General features: G+C 38.4%; 1 long non-coding RNA gene across 1 annotated transcript in view; it reads left to right on the top strand.

Moving 5' to 3' along the window:
- The first annotated feature begins 4,433 nt into the window (after window positions 1-4,433).
- LOC113878990 overlaps window positions 4,434-26,639 on the top strand; it is a 230,123-nt gene continuing 207,917 nt past the window's right edge. Inside the window, exon 1 of the long non-coding RNA XR_003507174.1 lies at window positions 4,434-4,950. This is a non-coding gene — a long non-coding RNA (uncharacterized LOC113878990). The remainder of the gene's footprint in view (window positions 4,951-26,639) is intronic.

Below are 26,639 nucleotides of genomic sequence, written 5' to 3'. Positions count from 1 at the left end.
TCTCATCCTCTATCATCCCCTTCTTCTCCCACCTTCAATCTTTCCCAGCATCAGGGTCTTTTCAAATAAGTCAGCTCTTTGCATCAAGTGGCCAAAGTACTGGAGTTTCAGCTTCAACATCAGTCATTCCAATGAATATTCAGGACTGATTTCCTTTAGGATGGACTGGTTGGATCTCCTTGCAGTCCAAAGGACTCTCAAGAGTCTTTTCCAATACCACAGTTCAAAAGCATCAGTTCTTCTGTGCTCAGCTTTCTTTATAGTCCAACTCTCACATCCATACATGACCACTGGAAAAACCGTAGCCTTGACTAGACGGACTTTTGTTGGCAAAGTAATTTCTCTGCTTTTTACAATGCTGTCTAGGTTGGTCAAAACTTTCCTTCCAAGGAGTGAGTGTTTTTTAATCTCATGGCTGCAGTCACCATCTGCAGTGATTTTGGAGCCCTCCAAAATAAAGTTTGTCACTATTTCCACTGTTTCCCCATATCTGACCAACCTAGACAGCACTGTAAAAAGCAGAGACATTACTTTGCCAACAAAGGTCCGTCTAGTCAAAGCTTTGGTTTTACCAGTAGTTATGTGTGACTATGAGAGCTGGACTATAAAGAAAGCTAAGTGCCAAAGAATTGATGCTTTTGAACTGTGGTATTGGAGAAGACTCTTGAGAGTCCCTTGGACTGCAAGGAGATCCAATCAGTCCATCCTAAAGGAAATCAGTCCTGAATATTCATTGGAAGGACTAACGCTGAAGGTCAAACTCCAATACTTTGGACAGCTGATGCGAAGAACTGACTCATTGGAAAAGACCCTGATGCTCAGAATGATTGAAGGTGGGAGGAGAAGGGGACGACAGAGGATAAGGTAGTTGGATGGTATCACCAACTCGATGGACATGAGTTTGAGTAAGCTCTGGGATTTTGTGATGGACAGGGAGGCCTAGCGTGCTGCAGTCCATGTGGTTGCAAAGAGTCAGACATGACTGAGGGACTGAACTGAACTGAGTGTCCTTGTATCTGTCTTGTTTCACACTTGTCATAGTCACACCTTTCTGATCAATGCTGATGTTTTGTTTGTTAATACTGTAGCTCTAACTGCCCACTGCCAGGACTGATTTTCACTTTCTGAAATGATTTGCTTATTATTGGACTTTGAGTTTTCTACTTTTTCAATTCTCTGATGTGATAGGTTGAACAATATTATAAATATAGCTGTAAGAAGATAAGAGCCCACAGATGACAATTAGTATCAAGTTGTGGTCATTTTCCCTTAGTGTCTCTATTTCTGTTATTTTCCTGCTAAATTGCAATGAACCCATTTGGACCATCAACAGTAACATATGATACTGTATCTCCATCATTACTGTGGATTGAATATTTTAAAAAAATATTTATTTAACAGCCAAAAGTGGAATGCAATTTTTAACTTGAGTTTATCTGACTATTGGTGAGGTTGATTTTCTTCTGTTTCTTTACAGGTATCTAAAAGATGATGCTGTGAAAGTGCTGCACTCAATATGCCAGCAAATTTGGAAAACTCACCAGAGGCCACGGGACTGGAAAAGGTCAGTTTTCATTCCAATCCCAAAGAAAGACAATGCCAAAGAATGCTCAAACTACCACACAATTGCACTCATCTCACACACTAGTAAAGTAATGCTCAAAATCCTCTAAGCCAGACTTCAGCAATACGTGAACCGTGAACTTCCTGATGTTCAAGCTGGTTTTAGAAAAGGCAGAGGAACCAGAGACAAATTGCCAAAATCCGCTGGATCATGGAAAAAGCAAGAGAGTTCCAGAAAAACATCTATTTCTTCTTGATTGGCTATGCCAAAGCCTTTGACTGTGTGGATCACAATAAACTGTGGGAAATTCTGAAAGAAATGGGAATACCAGACCACCTGACTTGCCTCTTGAGAAACCTATATGCAGGTCAAGAAGCAACAGTTAGAACTGGACATGGCACAACAGACTGGTTCCAAATAGGAAAAGGCGTACGTCAAGGCTGTATATTGTCATCTTGCTTATTTAACTTATATGCAGAGTACATCATGAGAAAGGCTGAGCTGGAAGAAGCACAAGCTGGAATCAAGATTGCCGGGAGAAATATCAATAACCTCAGATATGGAGATGACACCACCCTTATGGCAGAAAAGTGAAGAAGAACTAAAAAGCCTCTTGATGAAAGTGAAAGTGGAGAGTGGAAAAGTTGGCTTAAAGCTCAACATTCAGAAAACTAAGATCATAGCATCCGGTCCCATCACTTCATGGGAAATAGATGGGGAAACAGTGGAAACAGTGTCAGACTTTATTTTTCTGGGCTCCAAAATCACTGCAGATGGTGACTGCAGCCATGAAATTAAAAGATGCTTACTCTTTGGAAGAAAAGTTATTACCAATCTAGATAGCATATTGAAAAGCAAAGACATTACTTTGCCAACAAAGGTCCGTCTAGTCAAGGCTATGATTTTTCCAGTGGTCATGTATGGATGTGAGAGTTGGACTGTGAAGAAAGCTGAGCGCCAAAGAATTGATGCTTTTGAACTGTGGTATTGGAGAAGACTCTTGAGAGTCCCTTGGACTGCAAGGAGATCCAACCAGTCCATTTTGAAGGAGATCAGCCCTGGGATTTCTTTGGAAGGAATGATGCTAAAGCTGAAACTCCAGTACTTTGGCCACCTGATGCGAAGAGTTGACTCACTGGAAAAGACTCTGATGCTGGGAGGGATTGGGGCAGGAGGAGAAGGGGACAACAGAGGATGAGATGGCTGGATGGCATCACCGACTCAATGGACATGAATCTGGGTGAACTCTGGGAGTTGGTGATAGACAGGGAGGCCTGGTGTGCTGCAATTCATGGGGTCCCAAAGAGTTGGACACGACTGAGCGACTGAACTGAACTGAAAATTATTTTGGAGAATGGTGAAACATGTGTCTCTGAGATATTACTATGGCAGGTATTATTATCCATTCTATTTGTTAACATGCATTTTCCTGTACAGAGTAGCATCTTTGGACAGTTTTGGCATTTATTTTTTGAAACTAAACTGAATATTTTATAATTTTAGAAATAGTGTTTTAGCAGACAAAATACTTAATTCTTACAGGGCAAACATTTCAACTATTGACAGAAATCACAATAATTACATTGTGAATGAGTGAATGAATAAGAAAAATATTATAATCAATTAATAAGATGCCAAGTCTCCATTGTTGAAGTACATGCTTCTTTATGTGATTGGCGTACATAGTTTCCAAACTGAGATGACTGTTTAAGTTGATAAATTTGTGGTTATTTCTTATCTAACAATAAAAAATACATTAGTTTTCTGTTTCCTAAGTATTTTTGATTGAAATTCTATATGAAAAAATAAAATAAGTTTCTGGAATAAGAGCTTGTGTCCATGATGCATGTATTTGAAATTTTGTTTTATGTAATCTTGGTTTCAGTTCAGTTCAGTCGCTCAGTCGTGTCCGACTCTTTGCGACCCCATGAACCGCAGCACACCCAACCTCCCTGTCCGTCACCAACCCCTGGAGTTTACCCAAACTCTTAAGTGAGCATAATAAAACTCTAGATACCAAGTATATTGTTATAAATACCTATTAGATGACATAATCCATAGGTAAATGAGAATTTCTAAATGCTAACATTTCAACTCTACATCTTCCCCAAAATTGACCTATAAAATTAACTGAAAAATACAATCTGGTTATATTTCTATATAATTTAGTTATAAACATAACAAAGTTAAATAGTAGAAGTCCTAAATTTACTCTATATTCCTCTTTATCAGTAATTTTGTCCTGACTTTTATATCTAAGTATAACATTTGGAATAGTAGTGAAAATGTACTCAATACTAAAATTGCTTAAGTTTTACTTTAAATATTTTATTATTTTAAATATTGAAGCATAATATTTGAAATAAAGCCTAATGTCAAATATACACACCACATATATGCATATTTTATGTACATAAATGTAATTATATACTTTAAACATATGTATGTATGTATGTTATTATGTTTATATATAGTAAGCAATCTATGATATCTTTGGAAATGTAAACAGTTGTTTTCCCTCTGATTCTGAAGCCTAAGCCCCACCGAATCCCTAGCTCTGAGTATGATAAGCTTTACTCACTCATGACAATCTTGCAGCTTCAATCAAGTCCTTCACCCAGTAACTGCATCCATTATGTTGTCCAGTTGTTTCCCCATAATTATTTTTCAAGTCATTTCCAGAGTACTTCATAAAACATTTTTAAGGCCACTATATAGAAACAGATAATAAATTAATTCCATTTTTAAGGGCTTTAAAAATGTAGTGTTACTTTAAGCTGCCATCAGTTTTATACTACTGCTTTAGCAGAGGGAGGCATAATACACAGTGTTTTTGTGTTTTTAAGATAAGGGTTTCACTGTTGTAATCTAGGAAAAAAGCTGCTGTACAACAGTGAAGTCTTTTTTTTTTTTTTTTTGCATGAGGAGGAGAAAAAAGCGACCTTACCCTTCCCTCTCCCATATGCTTCAACTTTCATGTCTGTTTTGCCCTGTATTTCATTAACATTATGATTAATGAAAGCTCTCCTGAATTTCAAATACCTTGAAAAGTAGCCAGTGCCTGCTCTTCCGAGGCCACGTTGAAGATAAATAACAATAAAAACAGGGTGATCCAGGCTTTTGAAGTCTTTAAAGACAACCGTCACTGTGATCTTTGTACCACTTTTGCAGAAAGGAGAACATTTCACATTTCTGGCGCTACTAAGGACAGCACAGCAACTGAAAGAAAGCGTGAATTTCTGGGAGCAGCATCAGGACACAGGACTCCTGCTGAGCTCACCAGCTCCTTGCTTCGCACAGCTGCCTTCTCAGCTGGGGGTTTCAAATCAGCACTGTGAGGAAAGACAGAAATGACCATGGTGCATTTGCCTCACTATGAGAAAAAGGTAATGTTCAATTAACGCTTCAGCCTTCTGTTTTCCAACTGACTTATTTCTGTCTTTTATGTGCATGTTTTGCTTTGGGTCTTTTTGTTGCTGCTGTTGTTCCTTTTCATTTTATGAAATAAAACCCTTAAACTAAAAATATCTTTGTGCTTGCAGCTATGTATGCAAGGATCCTGAAATTCTCATGGCTTTGCTGAGATCAATGAGTTGGAGGAATCATAGTGCTTTTAAAAAAGTATATTAAAACCCAGTGAATATTAACATTCCTGTTCACTAGCTAAGCTTGCATGTAACTGTGAAAATATCACAAGTGAACAAATACAGTCTGCTTTAGAAGTATTTCCACAAATGCAGCATCTGACTTGTTGAGAATGCATTTATTTACCTTACCTGCTGCTCTGCTGTAGAATTGTGTATGCTGTGGTGTTAATGGTGAGCTCTGCTTTGAGGTTGGCTTGAATACTGATTATAGAAAGAGTTAATTTTAACAAAGCAATGTTTTTAATCTTTCAGCCACAAATAAATATATTATTTTCCTTCACATTTGTTACAGACTGTACTTGGAATTGCATAGATAAAAATTAATAAGCATGATTTTATTGAATAGTATTCTTCACAGTTCTTCATTCTTCACAGTGTTACTTCATCTCTGTTCTTGGAGATGAACACACTAGGGTTCTTAGTTGTACTCTTTTTTTTCTCTTTGAGAACAGTGTATTTTATAAGACCAGAATGATAGGTGGCTCAGACTGTAGAGAATCTTCCCGCAATGGGGGAGACCTGGGTTTGATACACAGGTTGGGAAGATCCCCTGGTGGAGGGCATGGTAATCCACTCCAATATTCTTGCCTGGAGAATTCTATGGACAGAGGAGCCTGGCAGGCTACAGTCCTTGGGGTTGCAAAGAGTCAGGCACAACTGAGTGACTAAGCACAGCACAGTCATCTGTGTCTGTGTGCGCTACGTTTTATGAATTTCTTCTCAGATTTTCATTAGCCTTCTGGTTAAAAATATGGTTGCTTTTGAGCCTGAACAGCATTCTTAAGAAGGAATTTCAGGGAATGGATGTTCATTGGAAACATCAATATAGTTTTATTTTAAGATTTAGACCAAAATATTGATCATGACCACTTTAGTAATTGTTCAATATATAATTTGATCAGCAATTCATTTTACAAATATTTATGTACCAGGCGTTGGGCTTGGCAACAGAGGCAATAAGACAAGGGTGTGGTTCTCACTCTCAAGATCTTTATTATCTAAATCTTTTAATCAGTGAGCTATTTTCTGAAGAGGAATCTGATATTTAAGTTTTTTGTGGTACAGCTCATGTTGGAGGAAAGTTTAAAATAATTTATTGAATTTCACTTCAAAGTAAAATATTTAAGTAGTAGACAGTCTATAGGGGATTTAATTTTCACCTATTTAGACAACAACTATTTATTGAATGACTCTATTGTATCAGGAACTTTTGTAAACACTTGGTCTATAGCAGCAAACAAGCCAGAGAGCCTCTCTATGGGGCTGACTTACATCCTAGCAGGGGACTGAGCACGAAGAGGAAGCGTGAAATTTTGACATGTTTGTAGAAGCACAAAAAGGCAAAGTGACTGAGAAGCTGAACCTGCTGACTTGATACTCTAGCGATTCATCCAGCCCACTTGCTTTTCATATTGGACAATGCTATCCCAAAGGAAAGAGCTTCTACAAGTATGTATACAAACTTTCAAAAGACTCAGAAATGACTTTAAAGACAAACAATAGTAGTTTGTACTAATATGGTTCTTCCTAGAGCCTATTATGCAGAGTGAAGTAAGTCAGAAAGAGAAAAACAAATATTGTGTATTAACACATACATATAGAATCTAGAAAGATGGTACATACTGACGAACCTATTTGCAGGGCAGCTATGGAGACACAGATGTACAGAACAGACTTTGGACACAGTGGGGAAAGGAGAGAGTGAGATGAATGGAAAGAGTAGCATTGAAACATGTATACTGCTGCTGCTACTGCTAAGTCGCTTCAGTTAAGTCTGACTCTGTGCGACCCCATAGACGGCAGCCCACAGGCTCCCCCGTCCCTGGGATTCTCCAGGCAAGAACACTGGAGTGGGTTGCCATTTCCTTCTCCAATGCATGAAAGTGAAAAGTGAAAGTGAAGTCGCTCAGTTGTGTCTGACCCTCAGCGACCCCGTGGACTGCAGCCTTCCAGGCTCCTCCATCCATGGGATTTTTGTGTAAAATAGATAGCCAGTGGGATTTTGCTGTATGACACATGGAGCTCAAATCTGGTGCTCTGTGACAAATTGGGGGGGAGGAGGTTCAATGGGGAGGGGACATATAATGCCTATGACTGATTCATGTTGATACATTGCAGAAACCAACACAATATTATAAAGCAATTATCCCCCAATTAAAAATAAATAAATTAAAAAATATTGTTCTTCCAAATGTAGTGTTATGAACATGTGCAAAAGTTATTTTACATTATTCACACAGTGTAGTGATTTTAATTTTGGGACACTCATAAGTACTTAAGTTGGTTAGCAATTTTGTTGTTCAGTCGCTCAGTCGTATCCGACTCTTTGCAAGCATTCCAGGCTCCCTGTCGTTCACCGTCTCCCGGAGTTTGCTCAAATTCATGTCTGTTAAGTCAGTGATGCTATCTGATCATCTCTTCCTCTTCTGCCCTCTTCTCCTTTTGTCTTCAGTAGTTACCCTAGAACTTTCCCTTGGTCTACACCTGGCAAAACACACAGGGTTTTTTTTTTTTTTTTTTGGCTATACTGGGTCTTTGTTGAGGTGTGTGGGCTTTCTCTAGCTGCAGCTCACGGGCTTCTCTTGTGAAGCACAGGCCCTAGCGTGTGCTGCTTCAGTAGTTGTGACCTGCAGGCTTACCTGCCCTGGAGCAGGTGGGGTTGTAGTTCCCCAAGCAGGGATAGAACTTGTGTCCCCTGCATTGGAAAGCAGATTCTGTACCACTAGACCACCAGGGGATCCTAACACACAGATTCTTAATATCCACTGACATTGCTATACCCTCTTTGCTGGCTGCCTCGGTTACTAGTGAAACCTATTCACTGAGTGTGCTTCTGGGACTCCACACAGAAGACATCTGGAAAACTTTTATATTCAGCTTCATATCATTTCTCTTTCTCATTTGGACTACCTCATTTTTCTATTTTCAGATTGCAGTGGAATGCATTTTCTCTAATTTCTTTCCTGAGTTATTTGAGTCTTTCCTGCTTTCTTTTTATCTTCTATTTGTATGTATGTATGATGCATCTCCCTGGAGGAGGAAATGGCAACCCACTCCAGTATTCTTGCCTGGGAAATCCCATGGACAGAGGAGTCTGGCAGGCTACAGTCCATGAGTTGCAAAGAGTCAGACATGACTTAGCGACTGAGCACATCATCTATCTATTTGTCTGTCATCAACCTAAAAATAAGCATTTAACCTTTGAACTTACCTTCAGGTATTTCAGATCTATTTCTCCATTGTCACTTCTATTATAGCTGTTGAAAAACTAAGTTCTCAAGTGTCTGGATTCTGTTGCAGTGAGAGTGGCCATGTTCTTTAGATCTGAACACCTAGACATGAGCATGAACTTGCCAACACCTTTATGAAATATTCTGTCTACTTGATATAAGGGAAAGATGCTTTGCATGGCTTCTTTTCTCTTCCTTCTTGAAGGCAGACTGGGATGCCAAAAGCTTCTGCAGCCATTTTGTGACTATGAGGAGATAAATATGAGGAAATCCTGAGAGAATTTCAGAAATGCCAGCTATAATATGCTAAAACCACTGAACCAATGCCAGCTGCCTCTCTCAAGACTCTGTTAATGTCAAAAAGATAAGCCAGTATTTGCTAAGTCACTCTAATGCTGTTTCTCCTTACTTTTAGTTGGAAGCATTTCTAACAGATGCTGCATGTATAAATAATTTATAGAGGTTGTTGAAAGTTGAGCATTGTGTTATAAACTATAACAGTTAACAATAAAGGTAAAGTAGAATTCTTATCTTCAGGAACTTTATGGTGAACATTTTATATGATAAGCTAAAAAGCATCAAGAGATTTTCTGATATTTGTCCAAGGTCTGAGATCAATTTGTATTGGCATGCTTTTTACTGGTTCTTGATGTGATTTTCTCATATGTAAAATAGTAGATTGCATTATTTCTGAGGTCCATTGCATATCTAAACTTATAACTTTATTACAATAAAATGTATTTTAAATCTATGGATTTACAACACTACCTGTTGAATAACATTTTAAAATTTAAATTCCTTGGATATTTCTGGCATGAAGAAATCATTATGCTTTTACTGTTCAAGCTTAGAATTCTGTTCATTCTATATTGAAAAACTGAACTATGAGTTTGAACTTTTTGACATACCACTATCCACTCTAAAAGTCCAATTTATTTGAAAATGAAGGTGTTAGTTGTTCAGTTGTGTCTGACTCTTTTCGACCCCGGAGACTGTAGCCTACCAGGCCCCTCTGTCCATGGAATTTTCCAGGCAAGACACTGAAGTGGGTTGCCATTTCTTTCTCCAGGGGGATTTTCCAGACCCAGGGATCGAACCTGGGTCTCCCACATTGCAGACAGATTCTTTAACATCTGAGCCACCAGGGAAGCCCAATTTATTTAGTAATTACCTACTGAAATTAGCATAAAACGATATCTAGAAACCTCCTTTAAGAATAATTTTTCCCAGTGCAACCCCTTCTGACCTCATTAATCCCTGCCCCCCCTTTTTTGAATACAAAATCCAGACAAAATAATTTACTATTATGAAGTTATAACTGACATATTAGTTTTTCCAACCCTTTTGTGATATGTGTGTGTCATTGTATTAAATTGGCATAAAGATGTTTCACTGATATCAAGGAAAATGTTCTCAAATTGCTTTGGGGGGAGCAATAAAGCATAACAAAATGTTACTTTACTATTTAAAAGACTGTATGGAGAAATGCAAATTATAGGGGAATTTATCATGAACAACACTGATTTCAAGATCTATTTTATATTTTCAACTCATTTTGTAATAATACGGGGTTATGCAAGCTCATCAAGTGCCAGTGGCTCGAACCAAGCCTTTTTTGGCCGTGATAGGTTGACACTGAACTCAGATTTGTAATTTGGTTGTTGTTGGAAACTGAGATGTGAAAAGAAACTGTTACTGAAAATAGAAAACAAGTAACATAGAGACAATACAGAAAGGAGAGATTTGATAGAAAGCTAAAAGCTTTACTGCAGAAAATGAAAAGAAATAGAAATGAAAATATATCTGTGTGTTGTGTACATGTATATATGTGTGTGTGCTTGTGTGTCTGCATATGCAGGCATGTGGGATAATTAGAGAAAGGGACTATATTTACATCTATATGGAGCTTGTTTACTTTTGATGAAATGAGGAAACTATCACCAGATAATTGTTACCACCTCTTGCTTTCCAGAGTAACATGCAGTCCATGAACTGGAGAGCTGACCTGATACTTAAAAATGAGGGTTTCTTGCTTTCTCTGAAGCAACATAGCATCTCTGGGTGGTATTCGAGGATAAAGCAAACAGAGATGCCTTTTCTTTACATGCTGGAAACAGTCATCCCTGTTGCCAAGGAAACATCTTCAGGCGGCAAGGGTCACCTTTGGAATCAAACGGAAGACTTCAAAAGCAGAGCAATAGGAAACACCAAGACCTGAACTTCCTGGCAAATGGCTCCTGTTTTAAATGTTATTTTCCAACAAACACTTATGTGATTATTATGTACTGGGAAATAGGAAGGCTAAATTAAATGTGTACCAAGTCTGGTCCAGTATTTGCAAGCTTGGAAGCCTGTGGTTTTTGGTAGAGATGTTTTGAAAGGAGGAGTGAGTAGGATTCATATCTTAGACAATGGACAGACATTTGGATTTGGAAAAATAGAGCTGTGTTTGAGACTTCATTCAAAGAAAGTTTCTACTCATTAAGAAAATGTAGATTCTTTATACATGCAAGCACATTTGATTATACTTTGTCTAAATTAGTGAGGTTATTATTTTACTTTCTAAGAATGTTTTGTCATATGTTAGTTTTGTGCAGATTTTGTGTTAATAATGTACAATTGTGTTCATTAATTTATTCTTCTATCAAATATTTATGAGTTCCTCCTCTGAGTCAGACACTATTCTCATGATGAGAAAGGAATAGAATATAGTCCCTATATTTAAGGTCTGTGGGACTCAGAAGATAGATGTAGAAATAAACAATGGAATTACTTGCAGAGGAAGCACAGCAGGAGGCTTGTAATTCTTCCTGGAGAGGTGAGGAAAGGCTTTTGGGGAGAGAAAATGCTTGATCTTAGATTTGAAGGATGGATAAACATTGAACAGGGAGTCCAAGGTTGGAAGAACATTCTAAACTGAGACAACAGCAAATGCAAAGTACAGAGAGGTGAAGAACAGATTTCATTGGGGTGTATTCTGTTGATTGGAGGTCAGTATGTATTTGGGAATGTGTATGGAGATGAACAGTATTCTTGCCTGGAAAATCCCATGGATGGAGGAGCCTGGTGGGCTGCAGTCCATGAGGTCGCTAAGAGTTGGACACGACTGAGCAACTTCACTTTCATTTTTCACTTTCATGCACTGGAGAAGGAAATGGCAACCCACTCCAGTGTTCTTGCCTGGAGAATCCCAGGGATAGGGGAGCCTGGTGGGCTGCCATCTATGGGGTCTCACAGAGTCGGACACGACTGAAGCGACTATGTGGCAGCAGCACTAGCAGTATGGAGATGAAGTTGGAAAATGAAAGTGGAGCTGGATTATATAGTATGAAAAAAGTTTATACCTTACTGTTTTCCAGATTTTTCTATAATAACTTTAGATATAGCTAATAGGATTACTTAATGCTGTAATAAAGTTTTAACTAGTTTGTTATTATTCCCTCTTTCCCCCTTTTACAATCCAGAATTATTTACAAACATCTATGTGCTTTCAGATGGCTTAAGGTCTTGAAATTTCTGGGACCATTATATAAAGCAAGAATCATGAAATCTAGGGATAAACTCTCTTGCTATTAAAACTCACAATAACATTTGATCTATTAAAATACAAGTAATAGAATTTTACAATAAGAGTTAGAATGACCTCCACTTTCGAAGTAACTAGTAGGATGCAGCTGTCAGTAGCAATAATTTCTTGAAATCACATACCTTTATTTTTGCCAGAAAATTCAAAAGTGACAAATGCAGATAGCTCTTCTGACTACTGATGTGTTGTATTCCACAATGAAATACATCTTGTTAACTCTTCCTTTATGAGGTACAAGAATGAAACTTTGTGTATAAGAAATTGTGGAGGGTGTGCATGTTTGAGAGCTAAAGCTTTTTGGCATCATTTAGGTTAGCCACCTGTTCTAGCCTGCATTTGCTGAATAAATTAGATGCTCTGGGGAGAGTGCATGCAGCTGATTGGTCTGCCTTGTTACCAAGGCAACCATTTTTCTCTCTGCTCTATGACTCTGAAAGGGTTCACAACCCATTAGTGCTCCTCTGGGCAGGAACATGAAATTTTTTCTTTTTTTTCCTTTTCTCTTCTTCTTTTTTCTTTTTAAAAAATTCATGTCAAGATGATGGGATTAATGGAATTCAACAGATACTCCTACAACATTGTTTATACAGACAGTACATTTTCCAAATGTTTGAAAAACTGAGGTCCAAACCTCAAAAGAACATAAATTACAGCTAAATGAATGAAATGCTAATTATAATTAATAAAAAAAAATGGAAAATACTTTCAATCTCAAGTGGAGTTTGTCTAAGGCAATATATGTTAAAATACAGATTCTCTGAATTTGGTCCAAAAATCAATGAATAAAAGGTTACCTTTTTTTTCCGGCTATTATTTCTATCAGGGTTTTCTCACTCTGCAGTGACAGCAGGACATGAAAGGCCATCAATTTAGCAAGGCTTTGTCAGATCCATCAAAACATAAATTCAGAGGCTAAGTGATAATTTTCTGAAAGGGCTGAGGGAACACTGGGCTGATGGTTGACTGCACACTGTGGTAATGCCATCGGAAACCAACACAGATTTTACCCGTGAGTGACATTTAGACCTCAGCATGGTTTTCTTCCATTTTGCAATCCACGTTTGTCTTTCCTCTCCTTTGTAGGCTGTCCTTTTGTATTCAAAATCTTCATTAAAAAAATCAATAAACCTCCCAGATACATTTCTCCAGCACCTGCCTCGTACCAGGAATTTTATGTTGTGCCACCTGCTTCCTTCCTCCTGTCACGTGAACGAGGCATGTCGTTCGTCTTGTGTTACAGAGTAGATTGGGGGTTGAGCCTCAAGTGGATTGCCTGACTTGCTAAAACTAGGGGGTTGGTATTCATATCGAGTTCTACCTCATTCTAAAGTCATGCTTTTCCACTGTCCTATAATGTCTCTGCAGTTCTGTAGTAATAGAAACAGTGTCCTTTCTGAATATTTAATTATTGTGGAGAAAAATATGTATGAAATACTTAAACATTAAAATTAAACCTCTTGGAGGGCTTTTTGTTCTATTTGGATTTCCTCACAAGTAAAATGCAATTCCAGGTTCTGCTTAATTCACTGTAGTGCTGAAGCTTTTGTGCATATTTATTAAGAAAGTCATTAAGAAATGGCTTCATCACACATAGCAATTCCTCTGACACTTTTTACAATTGTCTTTCTATAACTACTAGGGAAACTGATTAAAACTGAATGTTTTAACTATGTTGTAACTCTCTTACTTGTTCTTTTTAATTGAAGACCACTAGGATTTCTATGAGAGATTAGGCTCATGTTTTGATTATGGGAAAATCTCAGTGTAATCAGATTTATTCTAATTTATCATTGCCTACAGGTTTTGATTCTGTATTCTGAGATTTCAGAGCTGGAGCTGATATTTTCAAATAAGTAGATACTGGGACCTTTTAAAGTGTAAGTGCACCATGAATAGGCAATTTTTTAAAGGTACAGTTCTTAGTGTTCATTAAAGCAGTGCAAATATTTTACTTGGTGTGAAGGCAAAGGGATTGTTCTTTGTTAAGCATGTTGTGACTGACTCCTGCCATGATTAAAATTAACAAACGCTTTACTAGAGGGTCACATACATACAGGAAAAGTCTCCTAGAATATGGGGATTTGGAAAAAGAAGAAAATGCATACCTTAATTTGTTGCAAGCAAGATGGGTTTTCTTTCTTCCCTCCTATTTCTAGCATCAGTTTAATATTTCAAAGTGTCTGCAAAGAATAAGGCAATTATTTACAATTTGGAAAAGAATGTTACACAAAGGAAGTCTATTTGTATTTTTAGAAATACCTTTATTTAAATATATTTGCTTGTGCTATTTTCCTGCAGTTGTCTAGACCAGATTAAAACACTACTTTTGTGCTCCAGTTGTATCCTAATGCCCTAGGTCATTCAACATGCTTTCCACAACCATTTGTGGTCTTCCCCATGGCCAGTACTCTGTTAAGTGCTGGGCACTCTGAGGTGAAACCACCGTTCCTCTCCTCTTGAGCTAAGTAAGCTTTGTGGGGCACATCTATAAGACAGTCAGTGATCCCAGTAGGGTACATGCTGTCATCAAGTAATGAACTCGTGGATCCAGAGACATATTGAAAAGGGTTTCCAAATAGCTTCAGCACCTACTCACTTCTCATCCTGAGTCATCCTCAGTGTCTTATACTGCTGACCATTGTCCCTATTACTAGCTCTCCTGTTTTTGCCCAAATCTCTGGATGCATCACAGAGTGGATATTTGCAGTTATAATTTTGGTTTATCTCAATTTTGACTTTACCTTCTGCCTGTGCTAAGTTAATTTAAACAATGACTTCTTTGAATTGATTTACTTCGATATGATCGTCTGGTTACTTCTCTCCCTGGATAATCCTGCCCTAATGCTGCCAATATTATATTTTAATTACCTACCTCCTGGAAAGCAAACTTTTAAATTGTTGACCTAGTCACTAATTTTAAGTAATGAGATGTGTAGGAAACATTTCTTTCTGAGGGGTACTCTTGACGAAATGATTTGTACTGCAGATTCCTCCAAGACCTTGCCCTTAAGCTTATGAACTACTCCTTGCCATTGCCTGTCCTTCGCTGTCCAGTTGGAAGAAAAGCTATGACAAACCTGGACAGCACAATAAAAAGCAGAGATATCACTGTGCCAACAAAGGTCCATACAGTCAAAGCTATGGTTTTTCAAGTAGTCATGTACAGATATGATAGTTGGACCATAAGAAGAAAGAGCACCAAACAACTGATGCTTTAGAAATGTGGTGCTGGAGAAGACTCTTGAGAATCCCTTGGACTGCAAGGAGATGAAGTAATTCAGTCCTAAAGGAAAACAACTCTGAATATTCATTGGAAGGACTGATGCTGAAGCTGAAGCTCCAATACTTTGGCCACTTGATGAGAAAGAGATGACTCATTGGAAAAGACCCTCATGCTGGGAAGCAGGAGGAGAAGGGGGCAACAGAGGATGAGGTGGTTGGATGGCATCATTGACTCGATGGACATGAATTTGAGCAAACTCCAGGAGACAGTGAGAGACAGGGAAGCCTGGTGTGCTTCAGTTCATGGGGTCACAAGAGATCAGACATGACTTAGTGACTGAACCACCACCACCAAATTGCATGATGCCAACTAGAGGCCGCACCAGCAACCAGGAGAGCAGCTAGCCCTAGTCATGAAAGTCACAGGCACCTTCCACCCACGCTGGAAATCAACACATTCCTGGGGTCCAGATTTATTTGGATGCTGTTTTAGATCTAAATTTTAACGACACCTCTTTTTTCAAACAAAAGAGTTATATTGAACATATTGTTCTCCAATTTGTTTTTGTTCCCAGATAATTTGGGAAATATTTTGGTGTACTCAAGTCAAAAGGGAAATTTAGTAAGAGATTCTGGGCTGTCCAAACCAAACCTCCAAAAGGAAAGAAATCATGGCTGTTTGGGGAGTAACTCAACATTGCTGTTATGGAATCCAATTCACACTGCCATTTGTCTCTGCTTGTCCATGTTCTACTTCATAAACTCCTAAGGAAAAGAATTTGGGTCTAACTTGAGTCACATGTCTGTCTACTGGACTCAATCAACCATGGCCAAAGAGACTGGTGGAACTGACCACTGGGAGAAAGATGACAAGTGTTCTAGCCATCGCAGCTTACATTCTGCAGTTAACCTTGTACTTTCTTCATCTCCTTGAAAGGACTCAGTTTCCAAATAAAAGGGGCTTGCCAGCTTGTCAATTTATTGTCTCAAGTTTGAACTGCTAGCTAAGTTCTCTTTTCTTAACTTTATTTCTTTTTAAACTATCCTGACCACAAATTAACCACTCTTATTTATGGTCTTCTCTTTCTGTTTTCTTATGGGCAAAATATTGTTTTGCAGAAACTTTCTTAACTTCACTGACCTTGATCTTTCTTGGAATTGATTCTGGTTCTCTACCTGATTCTGTCACTTCAGACCTCCAGAATAATAACTTAATTTTGTCCTGCTTAAGGCACATTCCTAGTTAATTTTCCAGTGGCTCTGTTATCAGTACTTGACAAGTTGAATCTTGAAAGTAAAGGGCATGACAATATTGTATGGAGGTATGAGGAATACAGTACTTCACAAGGATATTAAGGGCACAGCATACATGTGTATGTAGGATAGTTGAGTCTGAAAAAGTAAGAAAAGGTCATGACAAATTTCAAGTCAGTAATGGTCACATGAAGAATTTTAATAAGGCAGTGTCATGATTAGATGTTTATTGGGAGAATGCTTAGCTTGGTGTAAGACTTGGAGGCTATAGTAAGAGTTATTAGAATAACTAAGGAAAATATAAAGACAGTCTAAATCAAGATAGTGGGAGTGTAGGTAGAAAGTGAAAAAAAACAAAAAACAAAAAACAAGTGAAATGTTTAGGAGGTAGAATTTATAAGAGTTTACAGAGTAGTGAGGGAAAATAAGTTGAGGCTGGCTCTGAGGGCTGTGGTTAGAGAGGTTAATGACAGTGTCATTCATCAAAAAGAAAATGCAGAAATCTGTGTGGCTGAAGAAAAAGAGAGAGTATGTATGTGTGCGTGTGTGTGAGTCTGTATGTGTGTGCAGGGATAATACATTTACTTTGGCCTAGGAGGCTGGGATATTTACTTGGAATTTCCAAGAAACAAGATTGTATGTAGAAAAAGATCTGGGTTGGGGCCCAAAAATTAGTGGACAAAGCTAATAAGAGGTAGATGAGACGAAATATGAAGTAGATTATTCAGTTCAGTTCAGGCGCTCAGTCGTGTCCGACTCCTTGGGACCTCATTGACTGCAGCACTCCAGGCCTCCCTGTCCATCACCAACTCTCGGAGTTTACTCAAACTCATCTCCACTGTGTTGGTGATACCATCCAACCATCTCATCCTCTGTCATCCCCTTCTCCTCCTGCCTTCAATCTTTCCCAGCATCAGGGTCTTTTCCAAGGAGTCAGTTCTTCGCATCTGGTGGCCAAAGTATTGGAGTTTCAGCTTCAGCATCAATCCTTCCAATGAATATTCAGGACTGATTTCCTTTAGGATGGACTGGAATAATTTTGTTGCTTATCCATTTTAAATATAGCAGTGTGTACATATTCATCCTAAACTCCCTAACTCTTCCTTCTCTTCATCTTTCCCCCCGGCAACTCTAAATTCATTCTCTAAATCTATGAGTCTGTTTCTGTTTTGTAAGTTCACTTGTATAATTTCTTTTAGGTTCCACATATAAGGTATGGCATATGATATTTCTTCTTCTCTGTCTGTATTCCTTTTTGAGTCACGCTGATCAACAATTTACTGAGAGAGCTCACACAATACAGGCAAGTTTTCTGTCCTAAATTTGCTGTCTGGTGAGAGACTTCTCAGAGAAGGAAATGGCAACCCACTCCAGTATTCTTGCCTGCAGAATCCCAGGGACAGAGGAGCCTAGTGGGCTGCCGTCTATGGGGTTGCACAGAGTTGGACACGACTGACATGACTTAGCAGCAGCAGCAGCAGCAGAGAGACTTCTCTGACGCAAAATGGAACTGTGTTCACATTGACAGGAATCACTCAGGGATAAATGACATCACACGAATGGCTAAAGCAACTCCAAGATTCTTGTGTTCCATGGTCCTTACCTCCTCATTCCTCTGGGCCTGTCAACTGGAAACCTCTAGCCTCACTTCTATATGCAAAGTTTAATCATACAGATACCTTCATGGTTATTATGCTCTCATTTCTCCCCTGGAGTATAAGCTATTTAAGGTCACAAACTCTTTGTAAATCATGTTTGTATTCTCTATACTCCTAAAGGACGTATTAAAGATTCAAAAGACACTGAATGAATTAGCTTTTAACTATGAGTCATGCTTCTAAGGGAGAAATGCAGCCATATCAAAGGTATAAAAATTCCTAAACTTTTTCTCATTTTATTGCCTCCAAATGTATTCAATTTACCTTCAATCCCTTATACCTCAGAGCTTTCCCAAACGACAGAGAAGGAATCAATGGGTAACCCGGGCAGTGATTCCTCAGGACACAAGTCCATTTTCATCCTAGATATCTGGTGCTACTCAGTATGCATCTGATATCTAGTGATTCAGAGATGTCATTTTCCCTTTTATCTTGGGAGTGTTCTCTTCTCAATCAAGGCTTCACTATGCCATGATGCTGATGTATTCCTTTGTTTCAAAGTCTTGGTCTTTTTTTCCCATCTGAAGGCAAACCTATTCAAGGCACTATTTGATGGAGGGAGTTTTGTAATATTGTCTGGGAATGTTATGAAACAGCACTGTTTACATTACCTGCAAAGCACACCCAGTACTGCCTTTAATAATCTGAGTTTAGAAACATTTGCAAAAGAAGAGAGCCAAGATGAGCTCTAGCTTTATAATTATGTTATATCTTTGAATGAGATCCATTTGAAAGGATTTATTCACTTTGGGGTCTAGGACTATGAACAGACCAAAAAAAAAAAGGTTACTTTTTCTATTCATGCATCTGATGATATATACTCAAGTGTAATATTTAATATTTGTAATAATTTCTGTGTCTTGTGTAAAATAACAATTGTAAATTGATATCTAGTCTCCTTCATCTTGAATTTCTGGAAATCTAGGCAAGAATAGAAGTTAACAACTCATAAAATTTGATTTACAGGAAGCTTATTATTTAGTAAAGATGATAGAAAGTAAGATTAATGGAGGGAAATTTTTTTGTCGAGGGGGACAGGATGCAGCATTTCTGAATGTATCATTTTTGCCTTTGGTTCAAGTCAGTGGTTCCCAAACCTGTCTGTACGTTAAAAACCCTTGAGAAACTTTAATAATCACAAAACAACAATTATGATAAATGATTAAATAATCAAGGCCAAAGACTCATCCCAAATATTTGGATTCAATTTGGGGCTTTGTATGTGAACACTGATATTTTTAAAACCCTCAAGTGCTTTTAACATGCAGTCGGGTTAAAAGCCACTGGTCTATGGAACAATATCCCACTATATTCTGATACTGTCCTTGAATGTTTTCTTAATAATCCTGTCATGGTTTTCTTAGTTGCCCCAGCATTTGTAACACTGCATCTCTCAAACATCCTTTATGTTTATATTAAAATAAGGAAATTGTGTTTTTTATAGATAAAAAATTTACTATTTTTATGTATTTATATTTTCTATCAAAATGGGTTTAGAGGGAGAATAACAGTCATTCAAATATTCGGAGAATCCAGTAATTCCTTTGGCTTCTCTGGTTTTATTAGGCTTTATAGAAAAGCCCTCAGACAGTGGAACCCATGACTGATCTGTTAATCAACACATACTGGCTTGTTCCACAAATGTCCACTGAGTAATCTGCTTTCAGTCAACTTGAAACCACTTTAATCCCTAACTGAGACGAGCTTGTGCTAACCTGATGTGCTTCAAAGTGAACTGACTTTTGTGCTATCCAATCACTCTTTGCATCTTGGCCACCTTTGGCCCCCAGGTCTTCAGGAACGTCACATGATGTATCTGTTCTGTAAAAATGAGGGAGATAGATGATGAGGTTTCTATCAGATACCCTTTTAGCCTTAGGTTCAACGAACTGTGTTCTAAATCGATAGTTCAGCAGCCCACTGAACACTAGTCACACCTAACAGCAGGAACAATAGTCTCCATCTTTTCTGGGTTTTTTTTTGTCATAGCTAATTACAGCAAAACCAAATTGTTAAGAAGGATTGTGTACTCCTAGCTTGTGCACGTGCATCCAGTAATTTATTAAAAAATATAGAACTGGTATCTAATATCTATGACCTTGGTGCTGGCTGTCATAGGAGTTATATACTTTGATAAGAGACAATGCTTGGTTTTAATACATTTACTATCTCTTATCAAGGAGATAAGGAGCTAACAAAATATAAGATCAAAAGCCTATGAGATTGGTACAGTCTAAATCCTAGTATTTAGAGGAAATCTTTTCAACTAGCATATAATATGGAGAATACTGAACAGATGAAGAAGCCGCCCTGCCCTACCCAACTCTTCTTTTTTAGCATCTTTTCTAGCTCATTGTAATCACTGTAACCAGAGGACATCTTCAAACATTATTTTTTGAAATAATTGTAGATTCACACGTAGTTGTAAAAACTAATCCAGAGTGATCCCATATGCCCTTAACCTAATTCCTTACAATGATAATTTATAAAACTGTAGTACAACATCAGAGCCAAGATACTGACATTGATATAATCCATCAATCTTATTCAGGTTTTTCCAGTTTTCTTGTATTAGTGTGTGTTTGTATGTGTGTGCACATGTATTTAATTTATGCAATTTTATTATATATGTAGGTTCTTGCACCCACCTTCATATTCAAGATCAGTAGAATGTCGTTGGGATGGTTGGTTTGCAACTGGATTGAACTTAATTTGAGTTTTTTTTTTCCCTTCATCATCCAGCTCATAATCCCCATATTCTTCACTTCAAACTCAATCCTCTTAAAATCTACCATTTTTTTCCCCATAATCAAGTTTATGACACTCATGTTCACAAGGGTATGTTCTTTCTTTAGCTTCACCATTATACAATCTCACTGGGCATGTCTTAACATATCTTAACATGTCTTAACAATTCAACTTTCTATCAAGTCAATATATATCATTTACTCAATCTGAGTTAACTGTTATTTATTTTGACAGATCAAGTATTTTTTCCATGTTAGTAAGAGTTTTTACACAATTTGAAATTTAGTATTGACATAGTTTTATTATTATGGGGATACCAGCCTAAAGTTGAAATGATGGACTGGTTTTTACAGCAAAAATACATGGTTAATTTGATAGTCTGTATATAAAATTACATAGCCAGTGGAAATTTGCTATCTACTGCAAGGAGCTCAAATCTGATGCCCTGTGACAACATAGAGGAGTAGAGAGGGGTAGGACATGGGAAGGAGGTTCAAGAGGGAGGGGACATATGTATACCTAGGGCTGATTCATGTTTATATATGGGAAAAACCTAGAGCCAGGCATCTTGGAGTGTGAAGTCAAGCGGGCCTTAAGAGGCATCACTACTAACAAAACTAATGGAGGTGATAGAATTCCAGCCAAACTGTTTCAAATCCTAAAAGATGATGCTGTGAAAGTGCTGCACTCTATATGCCAGCAAATTTGGAAAACTCAGCAGTGGCCTTAGGACTGGAAAAGGTCAGTTTTTATTCCAACTTCAAAGAAAGGCAATGCCAGAGAATGTTCAAACTACCGCACAACTGCGCTCATTTCACATGCTAGCAAATTAATGCTCAAAATTCTCCAAGCGAGGCTTCAATAGTATGTGAACCAGAACTTCCAGATGCTCAAGCTGGATTTAGAAAAGGCAGAGGAACCAGAGATCAAATTGCCAACATCTGCTTTTAGCCAAAAAGCAAAAGAATTCCAGAAAAGTATCTACTTCTACTTCATTGACTACACTGAAGCCTTTGACTGTGTGGATCACAACAAACTGGAAAATTCTTAAAGAGATGGGAATACCAGAGCACCTGACCTGCCTCCTGAGAAATATGTATGCAGGTCAAGAAGTAACAGTTAGAATTGGATATGGAACAACAGTCTGGTTCCAAATTGGAAAAGGAGTATGTCAAGGCTGTATATTATCACCCTGCTTATTTAACTTCTATGCAGAGTACATCATGCGAAATGCTGGACTGGATGAAGCACAAGCCAGAATCAAGATTGCCGGGAGACATAGCAATAATCTGAAATACTGAGATGACACCTGCCTTATAGCAGAAAGGGAAAAGAAACTAAAGAGCCTCTTGATGAAGGTGAAAGAGGAGAGTGAAAAAACGGACATAAAGCTCAACATTCACAAAGCCAAGATCATATCATCCAGTCCCATCACTTCATGGCAAATAGATGGGGAAACAATGGAAGCAGTTACAGACTTTATTTCCTTGGGTTCCAAAATTATTGCAGATGGTGACTGCAGACATAAAATTAAAAGATGCTTGCTCTTTGGAAGAAAAGCTATGACAAACCTAGACAACATATTAAAAAGCAGAGACATTATTTTGCTTACAAAAGTGCATCTCATCAGAGCTATGATTTTTCTGGTAGTCATGTGTGGATATGAGAGTTGGACCAGAAGAATGCTGAGCACCAAAGAATTGATGCTTTTTAACTGTGGTGTTGGAGAAGACTCTTGAGAGTCCCTTGGTCTGCAAGGAGATCAAACCAGTCAATTCTAAAGGAAATCAATAATCAGTTCAGTTCAGTTGCTCAGTCGTGTCCAACTCTTTGCAACCCCATGAATCGCAGCACACCAGGCCTCCCTGTCCATTACCAACTCCCAGAGTTCACCCAAACTCATGTGCATCGAGTCGGTGATGCCATCTAGCCATCTCATCCTCTGTCGTCCCCTTCTCCTTGGAAACTCTAAATATTCTTTGGAAGGACTGATGCTGAAGCTGAAGTTCCAATACCTGATACGAAGCTGAAGTTCCAATACCTGATACGAAGAGCCAGGTCATTAAAAAAGACTCTGATAGTGGGAAAGATGGAAGGCAGGAGGAGAAGGGGATGACAGAGGATGAGATTCTTGGATGGCATCACCCACCCAGTGGAAATGGGTTTGAGAAATCTTGGGGAGATGGTACAGAACAGGGAAGCCTGGCATGCTGCAGTCCATGGGGTCACAAAGAGTCGGACATGATTGAGTGACTGAACAATAACAAATGGCAGAGACCAACACAATATTGAAAAGCAATTATCCTCCAGTTAAAAATAATTAAGAAAATAATTTGATGGTCTTTAAAAATCAGGACAAGTAGAATAGTCTATAGTCATAGATAAACAAAATAGAAACAGATAATTGAAAAAAAATATGGTTTGTAAGATTTTTTTAATCAGGCTTTACATTAACTTTTTTTATTCTTTAACTTTTATAGTTTACCTCCTATTTTTTCTGATTTCTGCATTAAGAAGAACAAGTAACCATAAGCTCAGGTAGCTCAGTGGTAAAGAATCTGCCTGCCAATGCAGGAGATGCAGATTCAACTCCTTGGTTGGGAAGATCCCCTGGGAACGGCTACCCACTCCAGTATTCTTGCCTGGAAAATCCCTCTTCTGTCCATGGGATTTTCCAGGCAAGAATACTGGAGTGGGTAGCCGTTCCCAGGGGATCTTCCCAACCAAGGAGTTGAATCTGCATCTCCTGCATTGGCAGGCAGATTCTTTACCACTGAGCTACCTGAGCTTATGGTTACTTGTTCTTCTTAATGCAGAAATCAGAAAAAATAGGAGGTAAACTATAAAAGTCCAAAGGGTCACTAAGGGTCGGACATGACTGAGCGCGCACACACACACACACACACAATCAGAAATCCTTCTCTTTAGTCCAAGATATAGGTGAAGGTTCTCACCTATATAAAAAAAATAGGAAAAGTAAGACAATTATATATTTGGCTTTCATTTAAGACCTGAGAACTAATATATAATGGAAGAGAACTCATATTTAAGAATTTACAAAAGAACTTATTATAGTGAGAATTTTTTGCCTAGGTATGTATAAATTTTGAAAGCATAATTCTTTCATGGGATTCAGGTTTTCAAGGAAAATAAAACCTCCTATGGCAATTAAATTATCTGATTTAACAATTATGTCATGATGCATAAGATCTCTAAAAAGATAGACATGATTATCTCTAGCAATGGGCAGTGAGAAAAAGGGACATTTAATCTATAAGTAACAGATAACTTAATATGCTTCACAGAACATATGTTTATTTGCTATACATTAATAATTTCATTATAGAACCAGACAAAATTGGTTACCAAGGAAATGTTTTTTTCTTGGAACAGGAACATTTCATACAAAGATGGGCTCGATAAAGGACAGAAATGGTATGGACCTAAGAGAAGCAGAAGATATTAAGAAGAGATGGCAAGAATACACAGAAGAACTGTACAAAAAAGATCTTCATGACCCAGATAATCACGATGGTGTGAACACTCATCTAGAGCCAGACATCCTGGAATGTGAAGTCAAGTGGGCCTTGAAAGCATCACTACGAACAAAGCTAGTGGAGGTGATGGAATTCCAGTTGAGCTATTTCAAATCCTGAAAGATGATGCTGTGAAAGTGCTACACTCAATATGCCAGCAAATTTGGAAAACTCAGCAGTGGCCATAGGACTGGAAAAGGTCAGTTTTCATTCCAAGCCCAAAGAAAGGCAATGCCAAAGAACGCTCAAACTACCGCACAATTGCACTCATCTCACACGCCAGTAAAGTAATGCTCAAAATTCTCCAAGCCAGGCTTCAGCAATATGTGAACCGTGAACTTCCTGATGTTCAAGCTGGTTTTAGAAAAGGCAGAGAAACCAGAGATCAAATGGCCAAAATCCGCTGGATCATGGAAAAAGCAAGAGAGTTCCAGAAAAATATCTGTTTCTGTTTATTGAATATGCCAAAGCCTTTGACTGTGTGGGTCACAATAAACTGTGGAAAATTCTTCAAGACATGGGAATACCAGACCACCTGGTCTGCCTCTTGAGAAATTTGTATGCAGGTCTGGAAGCAACAGCTAGAACTGGACATGGAACAACAGACTGGTTCCAAATAGGAAAAGGAGTACGTCAAGGCTGTATATTGTCACCCTGTTTATTTAACTTATATGCAGAGTACATCATGAGAAATGCTGGGCTGGAAGAAGCACAAGCTGGAATCAAGATTGCCGGGAGAAATATTAATAACCTCATATATGCAGATGACACCACACTTATGGCAGAAAGTGAAGAGGAACTAAAAAGCCTCTTGATGAAAGTGAAAGTGGAGAGTGAAAAAGTTGGCTTAAAGCTCAACATTCAGAAAACAAAGATCATGGCATCTGGTCCCATCACTTCATGGGAAATAGATGGGGAAACAGTGGAAACAGTGTCAGACTTTATTTTTCTGGGCTCCAAAATCAATGCAGATGGTGACTGCAGCCATGAAATTAAAAGACCCTTACTCCTTGGAAGGAAAGTTATGACCAACCTAGATAGCATATTCAAAAGCAGAGACATTACTTTGCCAACAAAGTTTCATCTAGTCAAGGCTATGGTTTTTCCTGTGGTCATGTATGGATGTGAGAGTTGGACTGTGAAGAAGGCTGAGCGCCGAAGAATTGATGCTTTTGAACTGTGGTGTTGGAGAAGACTCCTGAGAGTCCCTTGGACTGCAAGGAGATCCAACCAGTCCATTCTGAAGGAGATGAGCCCTGGGATTTCTTTGGAAGGAATGATGCTAAAGCTGAAACTCCAGTACTTTGGCCACCTGATGCGAAGAGTTGACTCATTGGAAAAGACTCTGATGCTGGGAGGGATTGGGGGCAGGAGGAGAAGGGGACGACAGAGGATGAGATGGCTGGATGGCATCACTGACTCGATGGACATGAGTCTGAGTGAACTCCGGGAGTTGGTGATGGACAGGGATGCCTGGCGTGCTGCGATCATGGGGTCGCAAAGAGTCAGACATGCCTGAGCGACTGATCTGATCTGATCTGAATAATTTCATTTGTGCACCCTGATGAATTTCTAAAGCACTATCACTGGATTATCAAATTAATAGGAGTGTATATATCCATATAATTGATCTGAGGCTTAGTAGCTCTAATACACACATTGAAATATAAGATTTCTTATAATCAATAGAAGTTATCAGTTCTCAGGGTCTGCTACCTTTGAAATATCATTACATTATTCCCATTTTCCATTCACTTATGTTTTCATTCATTAAATTATTCCCTGACTTGACACATGTTTACCATACATCTATCAGGTAACTAACACTGGGCTCGGTACAGAGATCCATTAATGAACGTAAAATGCATGGGGTTTCAGGCAAAGAGACTGGGGGTAGAAATCAAGCTCAAATATAGTAATTAATGTGTCATTTCAAGTTAATAAAAGTACTCAGGAGGAAAGGATTTTAGTGAGTTAGATCAGAGTTGCTGGTTTAGGTTGGTGGAGTCTAGCAAACTTTCTTGAGGAATTGAAATGTTAAGTTAGATCCAAAGGGTAAACTGGAGCAGAAGGAGGGGAGGAGGAATGTGTTGGGAGGGGCACTCCAGGCAGAGGAACAGTGTATGCAAGATCCAAGTAGGAGGAAGTCTGTCTCATCTAAGGCATGGAAGAAGTCAGCTGTGTTAAGGAAGAA

The sequence above is a fragment of the Bos indicus x Bos taurus genome, chromosome 20, assembly GCF_003369695.1.
Source record: "Bos indicus x Bos taurus breed Angus x Brahman F1 hybrid chromosome 20, Bos_hybrid_MaternalHap_v2.0, whole genome shotgun sequence".
NCBI classification, from domain to species: Eukaryota; Metazoa; Chordata; class Mammalia; order Artiodactyla; family Bovidae; genus Bos; species Bos indicus x Bos taurus.
The sequence above is the reverse complement of the archived record's forward strand: the minus strand, read 5'-3'. Positions and strand labels throughout refer to the sequence as shown.